Source organism: Ambystoma mexicanum, chromosome 8, assembly GCF_040938575.1.
Source record: "Ambystoma mexicanum isolate Mex_15411 chromosome 8, UKY_AmexF1_1, whole genome shotgun sequence".
Classification (NCBI taxonomy): domain Eukaryota; kingdom Metazoa; phylum Chordata; class Amphibia; order Caudata; family Ambystomatidae; genus Ambystoma; species Ambystoma mexicanum.
This window is the reverse complement of record NC_090929.1, coordinates 1,282,025,248-1,282,043,424: the sequence shown is the minus strand read 5'-3', so window position 1 is coordinate 1,282,043,424 and position 18,177 is coordinate 1,282,025,248. Positions and strand designations below refer to the sequence as shown.

Sequence of the window (18,177 nt, the reverse complement as noted above, 5' to 3'; positions counted from 1 at the left end):
AACTGCTTTTTTTCTAGGATTTTGCTCTTTTCCCCAGAGTGTAGTATTCCAAATGGTTTCCTTCTGAGGTTTTAGTCAGTTTCTGGGAATACATAATGTTTCCTACAATACAACATTTCCAAGTGTCTATGGGGTCATTCCGAGGTTGGAGGCGGACATGGTGCTATTAGCACCATGGCCGCCTCCAAACTCGGGTCCGGGTCCGGGTAGGCGGAATGGGGACTTACTGGGACATTCCGATCTATGCGGACCCGGTAGGTCCCCATGCCGAATACCATTCCTATTCGAGCCCCCATGGGGCTCAATGGGAATGGGGAAGGCGCTAATAACGGACCTGCAAATAGCAGGCCCGTTATTAGCTTCCTGGTCCCCTAACGGGACCCGCTAAGTATGTCTGGTCTGACTAGACGTTTTCAGCGGGTCCCGCTAAGGGACCTCGGAATAGGGCGGTAAGGGTTTACCGGCACCGGCATCCTTACCGGTGCACGTAAACCCTTACCGCCCAACTCGGAAGGAGCCCCTATGTCTCTTTTTTTTGATTCTGAGTACGTGGTGAGTCTGGACTCAATTTCCCAAAATGCAGCAATGCAAATGCTTTATTTCTGGAAATGTATGCTTTGCCCTTTTCATAGGGAAACACTTCAGTTTCCATTGTACTTTGGCTGTATATAGTGTTTAATTTCTCCTTTTCTTGTCCTCATCTCTTTAAATGCATCAATATTTAATTCCTTATATTCAAAACTCCCTGGTCTTGGAAAGTGTTTATCAGTGTGCAGCTATCAAATGTTTATTTATTTATTTTTTTTTGCGTGCTTACTCGCTTCCTCTGTATTTCATTCCACCATGTTTGAACATTCATTAACTTGTTTCTGTAATGCTTTGGTACTACACTCTGCCTCTAGACTACATTTTGTCAACTACTTTTCAGCTTTTACTAGACACTCTCTCAGTAGTTCAAAGTTACCTCATTTGTTTCCATGATGCTTTGAAATGAAATTCTCTCTCCCAGAATTTAGCAGTTCAATTACTTTCCTTCCTGTACTGGACTACCTCTCTCTTTAACTCAGATTTAAGTATTTCAATGTGCTGTCTCTTATTTCTGTAACACTTTGGGTCAGCGTCGCTCTACCAGAATGTAATGTTTTAAAAACTTCCTTACTTGTGATAGACTATGTTTTTCAATGGTCCTTCCCATATTTTCACTTTGCTTTGGGATTGACTCTTTCTCGCACAATGCAGCTTTTTGATTACTCGCCTTTTCATATCTTTGCTTCTTGGAATTGATTATTTGAATCAGCTTCTCACAGTTCTTGTCACTGTCTGTGGCTGGCACTTTTCCCTGTGCTGTCTCCTGACTCCTTCATATGTCTATGATTCGTGGGAACCCCTCAGGCTTCGCCCTCCCTCGCGTGTCTCCATTTTGCAAGCTCTTCCCTTCAGTTCTCTTATTCCCACATATTAGAGCTCGGGGCCCTCTCTCTGTCTCAATTGTCACATTGTGCATTTCCGGGTTGTGATCCCCATTTTCAGCTTGGTTTGCGGTCTCACTCACATGTCTTGGGTTTGTTGGCAACCTCTCTGGCTCATTAATCTTTCATGCATGTATGTGATATGCAAGCTTCTCTCTTCAACTCCATTGTGCATTCACATATATTGGATTTGTAGACCCTCTGGCTGCAAAACCTTCCTGCATGCATCTCCTGATCATAGCCCCCTGCTCTGCCTAGTTCCCTCAGCCACCCATTGTCTGTATACACAGGTTCTCTGTTGAGTCTGAGGTTTGTTTTGCATGAAAGTTATCATTTTTGGCAGTTTTAACCTGCCCCATGTTATTTCCTGAGGGTTGAATGGCGTGCCAGTGTCATGGTGTTGTTCGTACCCACCATCCAATTGCAGGGTCGAGATGGCTGTTCAAACAGCCAATCAGATGCCCTGAACCATTCTAAAATAGCTTTATGGGGCCTTAAAAGGACCGGATTGCTTCCTGGTTCCTGGTTCCTTTTGTGACACCTTAAACATTAAACACCCTAGGTACATTTATGTTTTTGTGTTTGGTACATTATGTTAATGTGTTTGGTTTGTCTGGCTGGGGGCAATGAGGATGTGTAGCAGGTGGTGGGATTTTGAGTGGTAGTGTGAGCGTGAAGTAGATACCAAAGTGGTCAGACCATGCTATCCATATTTGATTATCCACAGAGACATGATTCCTTCTTGCAATCATAAGGTCCAGAGTGTTTCCATCAATGTGTGTGGGATAGGTGATGAGTTGTGTGAGGTCATAAGGGCTGAGTGGAGTGAGTCTAGTCTTTAGTATAGGATTGATGTCGAATAGGAACAATCAGGGTTAAAGTCGCCAGGGTAGATGTTGTTGCATGGGAAGGTGTGGCTGTTAGTTATGAAGTCAGTCCAGTCGGTGTGGAAGTTGGCATTGCATGTTGGGGGGTGATAAGTAAGGCGGAGAAAGGTGGGGTGCGGGTTTGATGGAGGGGAGCAAGTGAGAGAGAGAGTGCTTCAAAGAGATGTACGAGGTGGGATTATTAAGTGTGAGTGTGTCTTTATGTATGATGGCAATGGCACCACCTTATTTCTGTGAGAGGTCTCTGTTGTGCATGAGATAGTGTGGGGGAAGCATGTCAGGGATAATATGTGTGTGTGGTGGGGTTTGATCCAGGAAGAGTTTAACTGGGGAGTGTGTGCTAATGAGTTCCTTCATTTCATGTGTGTAAGCGTGTGCAGAGTGGCAGTTTAGAAGAATGCAGGTTTATTAGTTGTTTTAGCAGAGTGTTGTGTTGAAGTTTGATTTGGATGTTTGTGTGCTTTATGGGAGGCATTTTTTGTGGCAACCAGTGGCCAAGAAGGGCTAACAGGGAACATAATGAAATAGGGAAATATAAAGCAGCAACCGATGGCTCTGTCTTCCCTTTGGTCTGGATGCCCAAGCGAATGCACGCCCAAAGAATAGTGCTTATATACCCAAAGTAACCTGGACGTACCTTTGTCAGGTGTCACATGAGCAGAAGTGATGCTTTCTGTATGTGCTCTAACCTCTGCAGGAAGCTTCAAGCAGATTAAATGAGTGCCTCTGGTGCTGTTGTGATAAGCTCTGTGTTGCTCTCAGCCCAGTTGAAGCCCCTTTTGGGGGTGGAAAAACCTTTCAAAGATGGTGGTTTTGGGATTAGAGGTCACCTGAGCAGCCAGTAGATCAAGGATGTTGTGTGTCTCTGCTTGTTGGTAAACCCAAACACAATGAAGCTGAACCTCCAGTTTGCTGAACCACCACTGAATCCACTGTTGGTGTTAAGCAGACTGACAAAGTAAAGAAAATAACATTATGTGCAAGACATTGGGCCTCATTACGAGGTCGACTGTAACCCGCCGGTGCCACCTGTGGGCTGCTGCCGACCCCGAAACACTGTTTCCGGCACCTGAATTCCTGGTGCAGGAAGTCAGGCGTCAGATTTGGTAAGGCCCCATTCCCGTGGAGCCCCATAAGTCTCCACGGGAATGTGAACTCGGAAGCAAGGGCATCTTTGCTAACAGTGCCAGTGCTTTCCGTGATAACTCTGCCTGCAGGGGCCGTTGCACCCGGTAGCGTAGGACCTGCTGGGCGCAACAGCCCCTGCAGATAGGCTTGTAGTGTGGCAGCCCGGAAACAAGGGTGCTGGTAAGCTTAACGGCACCCTTGTTTCCAGACAGCCACACTCGTAATGAGGCCCATTGTGTGGATCTACTGGTGGGTAGAGTAAGTAAAACTCCAGTTTGTGAGTGTTGTACAAATTATGTATGAAGAAAAAAACCATAAAGATGTCTTTTTAAAACTTTTATTTTATTACTTGACATCTTACACACCACATTATAGTTAAAACAACAACATTAATATAACATAATGAGAAAATAACAATAAAACAGTAGCATAGGCAGCATACAATTAAAGTATGGCACAAGTTATGGAGCCCAGCCAGCATATCATATCTTCATTCTGAATTCTCATTTGATTTGTCATGCAATAGTAAATATGCAGAATAATATTCCAAAGTCAAAGTCTTCATCACCTTTTGTATGCTGCTCCATCTGCATGAGTGCAGCTGGCTTGCAAATAAATCTTCATCATCGAAGAAATCAGTTGTGGGGTCTTCCAAGCAATGGGCCTAGTGTTTCCTCCCACTGTAGTTTTGACGATAAGATACTCATTAATTGTTATAAATGCAAGCTTTCTCAATGTGTGTAATTAAGGCATCGCTTGAGTTCTGGGACAATAGCCCCAGCAGTGCTTAACAGTTAATTAAACAGAGACAAATGGCCACACTGAACACTTGCCAATCCTGAATTGTAGTGAATCGACATCACTAATCAATTGGAATGTGTCTATAACATAGGCATATACTGGGTGCTACTGCAGTAGACTACTGAATTCACATGGAGACCACAATGCATATTCTAAGTAAAATGGAGCAGGAGTCAATCTCACAGCCTTTTACATTTGTTCCACAATCCAGAAGCCTGGCTCTTTGCCACATGAAGTAGCGTCACGAGTTGTTTGGAAATCCCCACATGCACCTTTCCTGCATGCTTGGCAGAGAGACAGGATGGAAGCCAAAGCAGCAGGCAAATAGTAGGACGGGGGAGCAGGGAGGTAGACTTTCTTATGGGGAGAGCATAGGGACAGAGAGGAAGGTAAGGACAGGTCGGGGGGTGGGGGATCAGGGCCTAGCAGAAAATCAGGGTTTGCAGAACAACGTGGAGTGTGAGTGGGAAGAACATAAAGGTTGAGGCTGCAAATGTGTTACCGGAACAAGACGATGGACAGAGGAAGCAGGGGGACGAATGAAAGTTGCATGCAACACCTAAAACATAAGCTGGTTCTTGCGTCCAGGCAAAAGTGGCAGGCAGGCAGATTTCATAGATCCTACCTAAGAAGAAGTTAAGTAGGCACCATCAAGTTGTTGGGTTTGGCTATTGAAGTAGTCGATCACTGCATTGCATTGTTCTCACAGAAACCCCACGATATGAAGGTTTGAATTCTATTTAGTCCGCTTTGCTGTTTTCTGATGGTTATATGGGAGTAGGTGGGATGGCCACAGCTGTCCTAACATATTCCGGGCACTAATGTGGGTGCAGATTGTCTGGACAACATTTGCTATTTTATCTAGGGGAGTGTGTTTGCTTATGAAGCAGGTCACCACAGGATGGAGGACATGGGCAAAACAGGCACATGCATCATTTCACCTATCATTAGGGTGCCTACATTAGATCTGTTGTCAGCTGCCACACATCCCACTTGTAAACCATAAGGAGACAGTCCCCTTTATTTGCAGATCACCTCCCCTGCGTGTGTTGCTATCAAACCCATCCATACATGAAGTGGTCTGCTGGTTAATGGCATTTGGCAGCTGCTGTAGTGAGTATTGCTCATGATAGGTACAGGAAAAGGTGACCAGGTGTCTGGTGATCACCACAAAATTGTTGCCTTGACCAACGGTCCACATGTCCATTGGTCGGTGTACTTACTACAGTCACAGCAGTCAAGTGTCATTCTCACAGCATCCATAACACAGCTGTAGAGATGTGGGACTGAAGTTCATGTGGTGACTCAGAATTTGCCTGCAGGGCACAACAAGGGCAAGAAACCATTTAAATCTATACATTTCTAAGAAAGATTAGGGGAGTAAATCTAATGACAATATTTCTCAGAGCTTTTCTTTAAAAAGACACAGCTTTTATTTATTTATTTATTGTAAGACACTGGAAAGGGTTAACAACATTGGGCTAGCGCATTAAGTGAGTAATAGCAAGCTATCTGCACCCTGTGGGATCTTCAGGTAAAGATGGCATTCTTTCTGCAGGCGTTAAAAACCAACCCGCAAAGGGACCTTGGTGCTAATTACGGCACCGCAAATCTGCGGTACCGTAATTAGCACCTTCCCCATTCCCATTATGCCCTATGGGGCAAAAATGGGAATGGGGAAGGGCAATGGTGGAAGGGGGAATTACTGCCCCGCCAACCTTGGAATAGGGCGGTAATTCCCCTTTCCACCAAGGCGGTGCCGGTATTTTACCGGCATGAACCATGGCGCTAATAGCGCCATGGTTCACCGCCTACCGTGTAATGAGGCCCTATGTGTAGTTCTCTAATGGGCCCTTCTGGTTTTGGTAATGTTCCTCTGAGTGTACGTAGTGTCATGCCAGAATTATAGGTCTGACACGTGATGCATTCTACTATCAGTTTTGTGACATGTTCCTGGACTCCGGGGGCAAACCAATTTTCCTGAATCTCTGCAATGATGTGCTGTTTGGCATTATGGGCTGGGAAGTGCAACTGCTTAAATGCTACCTCTAGCAATTTGGTTGGTATTACCACTTTACCGGTGATGTTTTGTCTCCAGAGTAGGTCAGTCGGGGACTGACTACACCCTCGCTTCACCCATAGTTCCTTTTCATCACCTGGTGCATCGTGCTGGAGTTCAATGATTTGGGTAACTGGTAGTGCATTGAAGCTCTCCGGCTGTTCCTCCACTATTGCCTTCTGTAATATGTACTCACTTGTTGGCCTCTTTGGCAGCAGTGTGGGTTCTTTTAGGGCCTCGATCAGATTGCTTAATAATGCTGCATGTTGTACTGGTGACCCATCAGCTCTCCTAAATCCCCTTCTACCCCAAGGGGCCAACCCTCCGTGCACCATGGTTGTCATGTATGCTGAGTCTGTGTACACTGTTACCATGCATCCCTTTGCTGCGTGTAGGGCTTCTATCAACGCTACTAATTCTGCCGCTTGAGCCAAAAAATGTGGGGGCAACCTCTTTTGCACAGTCACCTCAAACTCCTCATCCTCCACCCGCACTACTGCTGCTCCTACGTGCTTTTCTCCTGTCTTGCAGTCTATGGAGGCAGACCCATCAACAAAGTAAACTTCTCCTTCTGTTAATGCAGTTTTGTGTGCCTGTTGAGCGTCTTTGCCGCTCCCCGCATTCGTGGAGCAATCATGTTGTTGCACATCTTCTACGGTGCATGCCTCTGTAATGAATGTGGCTGGATTTACACTTTTACCCCGCACTATGTGAATGTTGGGGCTGGAAATGATCAGTTCATAGGCTGTGGCCCTTTGTGCCGTCAGTGTGCTTTTTGACCTTTCAAGTATGGCAAACAGGGAATGTTCTACGTACAACGTGACGGAGCATCCCATCGCGATAGTGGAATTTTTTTCTATTGCAAACGCAGCGGCTGCGAGCGCCTGTTTGCACGCAAAGTGTCCTTGCATCTCTGCATCGAGTGTTCCACTATAAAATGCCAGGGGTTTGTGGCCCATTGACGTCTTTTGTGTCAGCACGGCAGTCATGAGTGAGCCATTGCAATGTGAAAAAAGGTAAAATTTCTGCTCATAATTTGGGGTCACAAGAACTGGTGCAGTGGATATCAGTTCTTTAAGTGTATCGAAAGCTGCATGCATTTCTTGTGTCCACTGCAGTTCAGTATTTTCCTTTTGTGCCTCCTTGAGGGCCTGTAACAGGGGCTTTGTATATGACGGATAGTCTAGTATCCATGCCCGGCAGTAATTACACATGTCGAGAAATTTCTGCATTTCCTTCACTGTGTTGGGTTCTTTAACTGCTTTTATTGCTGCTGCTCTGTCTGGTATGATTTGTTTACCATCTTTTGAAATCAATTGGCCCAAATATAATACTTCTGTTAGGCAGTACTGCAACTTCTGTCTGTCTACCTTGTACCCCTTTTGGGCCAAGTGTGTCAGGAGGGGGATTGAGTCTTTTATGCGCTCGCTCTCATTTTTTCCGCAGACCAACAAATCGTCTACATAATGAATTATGGGGCTTGTCGTGCTCATGTTTCTAAGGTCCTCATGCAATATCCTGTTGAATATTCTGGGGCTCTCACAGTATCCTTGGGGCAACCGACAATGTTCATACCTTTTCCCCCCTAGGGTGAATGCTGTCAAATACCACGACCCTCGATCGAGTGGTATCGAAAATAGTGCATTCTTCAAGTCTACCACTATGAAGTGGGTGGCTTCTGTTGGAATGCTGCATAATATTGAGGCAGGATTTGGAACTAGAGGGAACTCCTTCTGTACCACATCATTGGGGGGGCGTAAATCTTGGATCATCCTCCATGCTCCTCCCTTTGCTTTCTTAATCGGGTAAATACATGTGTTAGAAGGTTAGCTAGAAGGTACTATTATGACCTGCACTATTAGTGCATAAATTGTGTCTTTTATCCCTTCCTCTGCTTCCCTGGATATAGGGTATTGCTTTACTCGTGGTAAAATGACTCCAGGTTTGAGTTTAATCTTTCATGCAGCAGCCCTATGTCATGTGGGCCTGTTGTCCACAACTGTTGAGGCACTAGAGACATATCTTCCTCAAAATACGCTGGTGGGGCTCTGATCATGGCTACAAGGGGTAATTGTACTTCTCGCCTTTGGATCATTATTTTGCAAGGGATTGCAATTCCCATTACTATTTCCCCTTTGTCTTCTGTGTCACTAAAAAGTTCTTCATCAGATAAGTCTCGCAGGGCCATATTGGCGTCAATGCACAGTACTGTCCTCCACTGGCACCCCTGCATGTCCATGGCTATCACTGCTATCCTGTGCGCTGATACCTGCATGGCGTTTATGTCCAGGGGCACGATGGATTCTGGCACTATTTCTGGACCTGCCACGGGGCGAAATATGAATTGGGAGCTCACTCTCCATTTGCTGTTTTTTAGTTCTGGCACCACTCGTGTTAATATTTTTAGCCCCTGTATAAACATGTCAGGATTCACAGGTATGTCTCCTGTTTGCGGGAAGCCTGCTTGTGTGTGTATCAATAACATTGCCCGCAGTGTTCATATGCCAGGTGTGGAGCATACTATCCCTCTCTCTGTAAATGAGATGGACATATTGATTTTACTAAGAAGGTCCCTTCCCAGCAAGTTAATGGGCGCTTCTTCGTAGTATAGGAGAGGGGCCTGTACAGTTTTCCCTCCCACTGTTATGTCTAGTTCTTCTGTGTATGGAACCTCGACCACTGCCCCAGAGAACCCCTGCATCTCCAAAGTCTGATTCGAAAGCGGAACCCTCCCTTCCTTAAGGCATGATTTTTCCGCTCTCGAATCCACCACGAAAATAAATTGCTTGTTTCCTATCGCTGCCCCTACAAGTGGTTCCTCTGCTGCATCGCAGGTTACCGATAGTACTGCACACGCAAACGCTCTCTGTGGGCTGTCCTATGCTGAGTGCCACGGGAGTTCGTCTACATCAAAAACATTCCCCGTTACTACAGCGGTTCCTCTGCATGGTGCTGCTGGGGCCCCATTAGCGGTAGTGGCATAGGTTTGATTGCGCATGTGGGCAGCATGGTTGGGACACTGGGGGTGTGTAGGTGCAGTCTGCGGGGGCATGGGGTGTTCACCAGTGTGCCGGTGGTCGGGCTGACCATCTCTCCTCCTACCCATCGTGGGCTTCCTGGGTGAGGATGTCCGCTGGCGTATGGGTTACTTGGCCTACTTCAACACTCTCGCATAAAATGGCCCCACCTCCCGCACTGCCAATATTGTCCTTGCATTCCCCCTCGCGGTCCTCCATACCCTGCACCACCTCCTCTGGGCCCTCTAAATCCTCCTCTGTTTCCTCGCCCACCCCTCAACTGCCACAGTTGCCCCTCGTATCCATTCTCCTCCACCCATGGTTCTTGACCATTACCTGTCCAGTTGGTCACCATCTGCATTGGGACCCCCATCTGCCCGTCTTCTTCCTCCTGCTCCCTTCCTGCTGTGCTGGTAACTACTGCTGCATTGACCTACTCTTTGATCCTTTTGCAGTGGTGCACTATAATGCTTTGAATTTCAGGCCACCCCTTGGCTTCTATCCTAGCTATTTTATCAAGGGCCTTCTGCACTTCCTTTTGGAGCCCTCTTTTATTAATGAAGTAAAATAGGGACGTGGATTGATCCCAGGCCGTACCCGTTTCCGTTCTCCACATGTCTTACACCCGAAGGATGAGGACATCGCATCTTCCTCATCATTCATAGTACATTGCATCAGTGACTGTAAATGGGGGGTGTCTGGGAATGTTTCCCTCAGTGCATCCCACACGCGCGCTCGTACTGTGTTAAACAAAGCCCCATCATGACGGTCACAATCTAGCATTATTCCTGGGAACCCCGCCTTTGCCCAAACCCTATGAGCCTGATCTCCCACTGCAGACACAAGCAGGCTCTTAACATCCCCCACCACCAAGGGCACCCCTGCCGTGTGTTTTTCGAATGCGTATATATACACTTGTTGGTGCCTCCAGAGAGTGGGGGTAACTGGTTGAGCATGTTGGCCTTGTCCATTTGGGCCCATGGTATGTAATTTGGCCTCCACGCCCCCCGGTGTATCAGAGGTAGCTGTACATTTCCCCCCCCTTCTTCGTACTCACCTTCTTCCCTTTCTTTCCGACCACCGCCATACGGCCCTGTCCTGTTCCTCAGCCGCCCTGTCCATTCTTCTAATGGTGACAACCCTTCTGTGACCAATGCACCCCCAGTAGCGATCCATAACCTCCTGTCCTCTTCCTGTTCTTCTATGTCACTCCAGTCCTCCTCTGCTCTCTCCGATAGTGCCCCTCCCTCTTCTGCCTCTCGCCCGCTCTCTACAGTGTTTATCTCTATTATTCGCGTTGGGGTATCATTAATTCGGAACAGGATCTCTCCCTTTTTCCATCCATCTTCCCCTGTCCCCGTACTCGGTGGGGGAGTGTCACCTTGGTTTGCGCGTGGGGTGGATGTCCCTCCCCCCTCCCCCAGCGCCCTTATACGGGACAGTTATGTGCGGGCCATGGTGAGGCGTGATTCCAGGTCTTGGCCTAGTTTTCCGATATCGACCGTTGAGCTGTCCAAAGGTCGTGTTATGCTTTGGCTCCCGTATGGGGGTGGCGCATAGCGGATGGCTTGTGTACAGTAGGGGCTGTGGGCTGTGCTACATACACAGGGTTACTGTACCCCTCAGCAGGTTCTGGTTTTGACACCAAGCGATAAACATTTGTTACCTCTATGTTCTTTTCATCTTGGGTGGGCGTCCCTGTATTGCCAGCTGTTGTCAGGGTAGATGCACTTTGCTCACTATCTTTACCTGGGGGCACCTCCTCAAATAGGCACCATAGATCCAATATCTCTCTCATACTATGGAACTGCTTTCCTTTGTACTTAATGAACAAGCAAGTGGCAACCATATCCAATACTTCCTTATCAAAAGACCCCCCTTCCGGCCATACTTGGGGCAGTCCTTCCCCCGTCAATTCTGTAATCCACTGCTCATGATACTTTCTGATCTTGTCAGTATAACCTGGCAGTGTCTTACAGATATGAGCAAGGGGCGTTTCCGTGCCCATTGTTGTCCCTCGCTCGTGTGACACCTTACCTGATTGCCCTACCGTATATTTATTTGTTGCTTGTATACTAAATTTACTCTATGTTACAATTCTCACCTGTTCAATTACCTTTTATTATTTTCACACTGCGCTAACTACCAAGCAATTCCCCTTTTAAATCACCAAATCTGCATTGCACATTGTACATCAAAAATAATAATTTCACATACAGGATAGACATTTAACATTTACCTAGACAACGAAAAACATAAAACACACACATGAGACTTCCCACCGTTCCCAATCTCCCGTTCTTCTCTCCTGCTCGCTTGTTGCGTTACCAAGTTTTAACCCCTTCCCCTCCCTCGTACCAATCCACCCACTTTGGAAGGCAAGGAAAAGAATGAGAAAAAAGTCAGAAAAAAGTGCTTCTACCTAATACTCCGGGTTTCTCTGCTGACCCCTTAATCTCTTTTATTTTTTCCCTTTTCACTTTGACTTCTTACACCTCTATATCCTGTACTAGTCGAGATAGCACTATGCTGTACCTCCTTCTACTCCCTATGGAGATAGGATCCCTGTCAACTTCTTATCCCTTTTTACTTCATTTCTGTCCTAATGGCCATATGCGATAGGAAGAGGGTAGTAGGAAAGATAGAGAAAGACCCCGGACTCCAGAACCTTTTGTCACTCCCCCTCTCATTCACCTTTATACTCTTACGCTGCTTCCCAAAATTGTTTTCTTTGCACCCTCAACCCTTCCTAATCTGACTCCCACCTGCGCCTTTAGTATCACTCGCACTTAATACTCACGTATCCGTCTTGATCCGAGACCCTCTGGACCCAGTCGGCAGGACGCTGCTCCTCGCTCAAAGACCACGCCCGGCTCCAGCGAGTGGTACATATGGGTTTTGTTAAGAGGGATTACATACCCGCTCGCCCTACTGCGTGCGCACGTCTAAGTGTACCGGTTGCCGTTGGCGGGTAGCTCTTGAGGGAGTGCGCTCAGGGTCAAAGCAGGGGGGCCTCTCGTGCCAGAAGGACGGGAAAGAACGCAATTGCATCGGGGTCGCCAATGAAAGGCAAAGCCCCTCTGCAGGCCTACCAGTGAACTACCACCAAAGTCAACAAAGGTACATCCCAGGAGGGAATAAGACCAAGACCAAGTGAGAGTGATGTCAATGGCTTTATCTAAAATTAGGGCAAACAGAATCTACTCTGCTCACGCCGAGAGCGCTCTGCAGAAAACATGTTGCAAATTACTTTTATACAGAGAGATTGTCATCGAGGTGTGGGAAAGCCTAGGGGGCACATGAACAGTTGGGACTGGTCAGTAAGAGGTGGCACCTATAGGTGCTATATGGTCGGCGATGGCTGATTGTTCCATGGGTGGGTGGTGAGTTGACATCATGATGTGGTGTGCTGGGTCAGGAGTTCATACAGGCTCATCTGTCCAACCTCCGACGAATGGAAACATCTTTTCCTAGCCTATCACATTTTGCCCTTGTGGCCACGCATTCCCATCCGGTCACACATTCAATCACTTCGTTTGGCAATAAGTTGCACTTGGAAAAACAATGCATGATATGTCATTTTCATGCAAAAACACATAAACATAGTTGAATACTGGGTAGAGGGCATTTCTCCATTATTGACAGGGGGAGGCAGGGGTATATGGTTACTGCGGATGGATTTCAGAAAACACATTATATCTGTGGACATATCTCTTCTTTGAGGGCCTTTCTGATTGTGTGTCTAAACAACATAACTCTGTATTTGGACAGGGTGTTCTGGAATGATCTTAAGGCCCTCCTACTGAGGTCCTTGGTTTCACATCACTTAAGAAATGGAGGGGGGTCATTTAAATTTACATATAACAAGTTACTGCTTCATGCGCACTTAGCTGTTTCTGTATTTGAAAGGAACTTTCTATGACATTGTTCAAACTTCATATTCTTTTGGGCCACCTCATAACACAGGGACGAGGGGGTGGTAGGAAAGAGATGGCTGGCGCACAATCAATGCAACATGAATAACTAAGTTCAATCAACAATTCACATGATTTTGTCTAATGACATGTCTAGACGTACATTCTGTTTATTAACAGCGAGGTAGCATTGTGTGAGTTTGCATAGGTCTTTGGTTTGTTTAATCATTACGGGACTGCACGTTAATTGTGCTGGTATTTAAATGTTATAGGTCAATACACATTCTAATTCCAATTGACCGAGCTATCATAAAAGCTTCTAATACCTACGTATATGTATTTATACTGTTATGCTCAGTGGCTCATTGGAGGTGTCAGCGGGTTTACATGCATTACAATTATGAGGAGAGGGCCTTCATTCATGCACTCGGGTTGGAAATGGAAGATTCATTTGTCACCTTAAAAGTCTCTTGTGTTGTTGACTTTGCTCTAGGGTACACAGGGATTAGGTGTCTGTGGCCCAGGTGTAAAGGGTGCGGGGCAGGTTTTTACAGAGACACATAGCCCTAGCCTTCGCCTCCTCCCCTTGAGTTGTCTTTGAGTCAACAGAGGGAGTTTAGACGGCCAATGATACAGTGCGGATTTTGTTGCTTTTCTGCTGCCAGCCTTCTCCTGGGAACCAGGCAGTTATGCGGACGGCAAGGAGGAGGTGGCGGGGGAAGCGCTACACTGACTGTGTGCTTCCAAAGATGGTTGCAGGTTGGGGTGAGACCTGAACACCCTCTCGCTTGCTTACAAGATGGAGTCTGTGCAGTACAAAATTGGAGTCTTGACTTAACCTCATAATGTAAGGTATAAGGATGTGGTAGTGATCATAGGTGTACTTGTACGAAAGGGGCGATGGTTCCCTGAGGTGTTCCCACATGAGTGCCCCAAGTCCGGGGCCCTTGACTTGGAGCAGGCATGTCTGGGTCTACCCGGGAAGCATGGGAATAAGGGGGGAGGGCTTGAATGTCCCCTCCTCCCACTCAATAGGTACAGGAAAAGGTGACTAGGTGTCTGGTGATCACCACAAAATTGTTGCCTTGAGCAACAGTCCACATGTCCATTGGTCGGTGTACTTACTTACAGTCACAGCAGTCCAGTGTCATTCTCACAGCATCCATAACACAGCTGTAGAGATGTGGGACTGAAGTTCACATGGTGACTCAGAATTTGCCTGCGGGGCACAACAAGGGCAGGGAACCATTTAAATCTATACATTTCTAAGAAGGATTAGGGAAGTAAATCTAATGACAATATTTCTCCAAGCTTTTCTTTAAACAGACACAGCTTTTATGTCTTTATTTATATATTGTAAGACACTGGAAAGGGTTATCAACATTGGGCTAGTGCATTAAGGGAGTAATAGCAAGCTATCTGCACGCTGTGGGATCTTCAGGTAAAGATGGCATTCTGATGGTGCTTGTGAAAATCCACGAATCATCAAGATTCTCCAAAGAGGTGAATGCACAAATGTGCCCATTGTCTGCAGTTGAGAGGTGCTTGGAGGCTGCTCTAGGCTGTCCCTTTTTCCTTTTGCCAAGCATGGAGATGATGGCATCTTATGCGGGACCACAGGGAAGAGATGTGCAAATGGCTACCAAACTTCCCTCACTTTTCTTGCAGCTATGTCAAGTGACAAGATAATCTTGTTAATTTTTCAAAATAAAATAATTCCATATTCCTACATTTTTGGAGAAGGCAAAGCCGGACCCTTACCTCTCCTTCTTCTGGGGGTATGCTTAGTGTATTTTACAGTGGATGTTGTGTGGGTGCTCTTAACTGAATATCCAGAGCTGTTGATGTGAGTGACTGAAAAGTTGTCCGACCACTAGCATATACACTGGCACACAGGGAGTGTGTGAGTCTTGCTTCCTGTACACAGTACTTGCACTTGACAATTACAGGAGCTTGTCATTACCAGCACCCCCTTGGTCTCCTGGGCTCCCTAGCTACCTATCATATCGCCAAGGTAGAGGTGTTTAAATCTAGACCTTAATTCAGGAAATGAAGAATAATATTTTTAGTGGTATTCAATGCCATCTGTTTCGAGGATATCAGAAGTGGGGAGTTTTCAAGAGTTGCCCTTGCTTCCTCATTCCTGGATTGCTCTCTTTGTTGCTGACCTGATGTCATATATTCTCCCTCTTGCACCTCAGTTTGTGGCAAAACTCACTGCACCTACTGAAATCCATACTTTGGTTTCTGATGTATGTCCGAAGGTGCCAAATGCACAATTACTTCTCTTCCCAATGCACTAGATTCTTTTGAGACAGACACTCCTGTTCTTTGCAAAAGAAAAGATCTGCAGCTATCATTTCACAGGTATGGCTAGCAAAGAGTCCCACTTAGTATTGTCTACTCCAATCCAAACAGCTATTGCTGTAGCAGGTAAATATCTCTAACAAATACATTCTTCCCCCAAACTTTACCATGTCCCCTATTACATTTGAGTCCAGCAGTATATCCGGACATGTTAATTTAATTCACACTTCTATTCATTAAAGGCAATTGGGGATCGCAGTGCTTTGGTCTCCCCCTAAGCCTAGTGAGCGCATGTGGAGTTCTCAGTACTTTGGCTTTCTCGTCCACCTAGTAAATGAACTTGGGGTTCTCAGTGCTTTAACTTTCTCCTTTGCCTACAAACTGCACTGAGTGTTTGGATTTCTTCTATTCCTAGTGAATTCCCTTGTGATTCTCAATGCTTTTTCTTCCCCTAAACCTAGTTGAAGAGTATGGGGGAGGAGAGAGGGGGACCGTGAGAGGCCTGTGTAGAGGGAGAACCATGAAGGGGGTGGAAGAGAGAGAGGACAGGATATCCTGCATTTTGGTAGTGAAATGGGGGTCAGGGCAGTGCAAAGTGTCCTGGGAAGGAATAGGAGAAGTGGAGACCGAAGTAGTATTGACAAGTGCCCAGTGCTTCGGTCTTCCCCTACTTCAACAACATGCATATGGGGTTGTCAGTGCTTTGGACTTCTCCTTCGCTTAGTAAGTAGGCATTTTCAGTGCTTTGGCATTCTCCTACACAACTAATAAATGCATATGGTTTTCTAATTGCTTTGGCTTCTCCTACTCCTACGAATTGCAACTGGGTTGTATCGGCCTTCTATCCACAATTCACACCCACAAATCATACGCTCATAACCCCCACCCCCAAAATAATGTTCAAGCTAACTCTATCTAGACCCAATTATCAATTTAATTGTACACTGAAGTAACATGTCTGAGACCCTCCTGCCTCTTCACATGCCAACTATCATCACTTCTCAGTTTCTACTAAACTATCTTTACATAGATTTGAAATTGAACCGAGTAGAACCTCATATGTCGGGAAAACCAGCAAAGTTTGAACTGGGCAAAACTAACGGAAATTCTATGGGTTTGAATTTTGCCCATCGCACTGATGCAAATTAGAGAGTAGAGGCTCAGGAAAAACCTTAAAAAATATGTTTTTCTCTTTTTTAAAAGACATCTAAAAAATGTTGGGTAAGCATTCTAAAAAAGGTGTTCCAGTAACTTTCAGTACATAAACAGCTATCACGCATTATCGACTACCACCATCATTCCTCTGGTCATTTACTTTTCTGTGGATAATGATTTCTCAACAGCCATGCGGCCCTCACTCCTCTCCCACCCTGTCACTCCTGTTTATACCCTGTCCCTTATCCCAGCTCCTGCACCCTTCCCCATCCAGGCTCATCTGACCTTCTTTTTCCATTTCATTTTTGTTTTATTTCCAACACCCTGGTTTAACACTCCTGGACAACATGGGATGTGCCCATTCTCGCCCATTCTCGCTCTGTCTTGCTGGGGTGCCATTTCACTATGGACATCCTCATGACCATAGTCTTCCCTTTTATTTCTTTTCTCCCACCCCATTTCACCCTTTCCACCCCCCGCCTGACACTGTATGCACCGATCCTGCCTCCTCTACATACCATTTCTAATGTGGAAACATGACCCTTGGAAATTTACCAGCGAAAATATGCCTTGGGGTTTGTGCATTGCAGCTACTAATCTCCTTTGTTACATGCTTAACAATTTTATTTATATATTTTGTATTTATTTATTGAGGATTTGTATGGCGCCTATACATCAAAAAGTGTTTCCAGGTGCCACAAGACAAATGCGGGTTTTGGGGGACAGAGAAGAAAGTAACAGTAACAGTCCTACTAGGCCTTGTGACATTCAGATTGTGCAAGTCCAATAACAGTAAGTGCAGGAGAGGGGAAGATGGAGAAGTGCAGGGATTTTGGGGGCAAGTGGCTGGGACAAGTGCTAAGGGAGGCTGAGGAGGGCAAGTGCTCAGGGAACAAGGAATGGGTGTCAGCTATTTGAAGGAAGGTGGATGGGCCAGACTGAAAAGGCTCATCGAGGAAGGGTGGTGGACCAGACTCAGTAGACTAGTCGGCGAAGGGTGCACAAGGGCAAATTCTATAAGGCGTGAGGGGGGAGACTGGTCGAAGGAGGGCCTGGCCCCGGTAAGACTCATGAGGGATCCATGCAACCAGACATAGCGGCAGGTGGCACTAGTAGGGAAGGAGGAGGGGGAAGGAGCAGAAAAGGAAGGGCTTGAGAAGCTTCCAGAATTTAAGGAGATCCGGAGGGAGGAAAGAGGCAGATTAAGGAAGAGGCTGTTACAGTAGTCCAGCCTGGAGAGAACATTGAGCTCTGGAGACATTCAGTTTCTGGGGGAAGGTGTGGAAAGGGAGAATGCCTCTGAGGAAGTGAAGCTGAAAGTGAGATTTCTTAACAAAGTCGGTGATGTGAGGTGAGAAGGAGAGGGAGGGTCGAAGATGACACCCACATTATTAGCCTCACACCAGAGTGAGGGCATGGGGCCCAAGGAGGGCGGCCAGA

At 46.3% G+C, this 18,177-nt stretch overlaps 1 protein-coding gene across 1 annotated transcript in view; it reads left to right on the top strand.

Moving 5' to 3' along the window:
- KNDC1 (kinase non-catalytic C-lobe domain containing 1) overlaps window positions 1–18,177 on the top strand; it is an 895,433-nt gene that overhangs the window by 603,910 nt on the left and 273,346 nt on the right. The window lies entirely within an intron of this gene.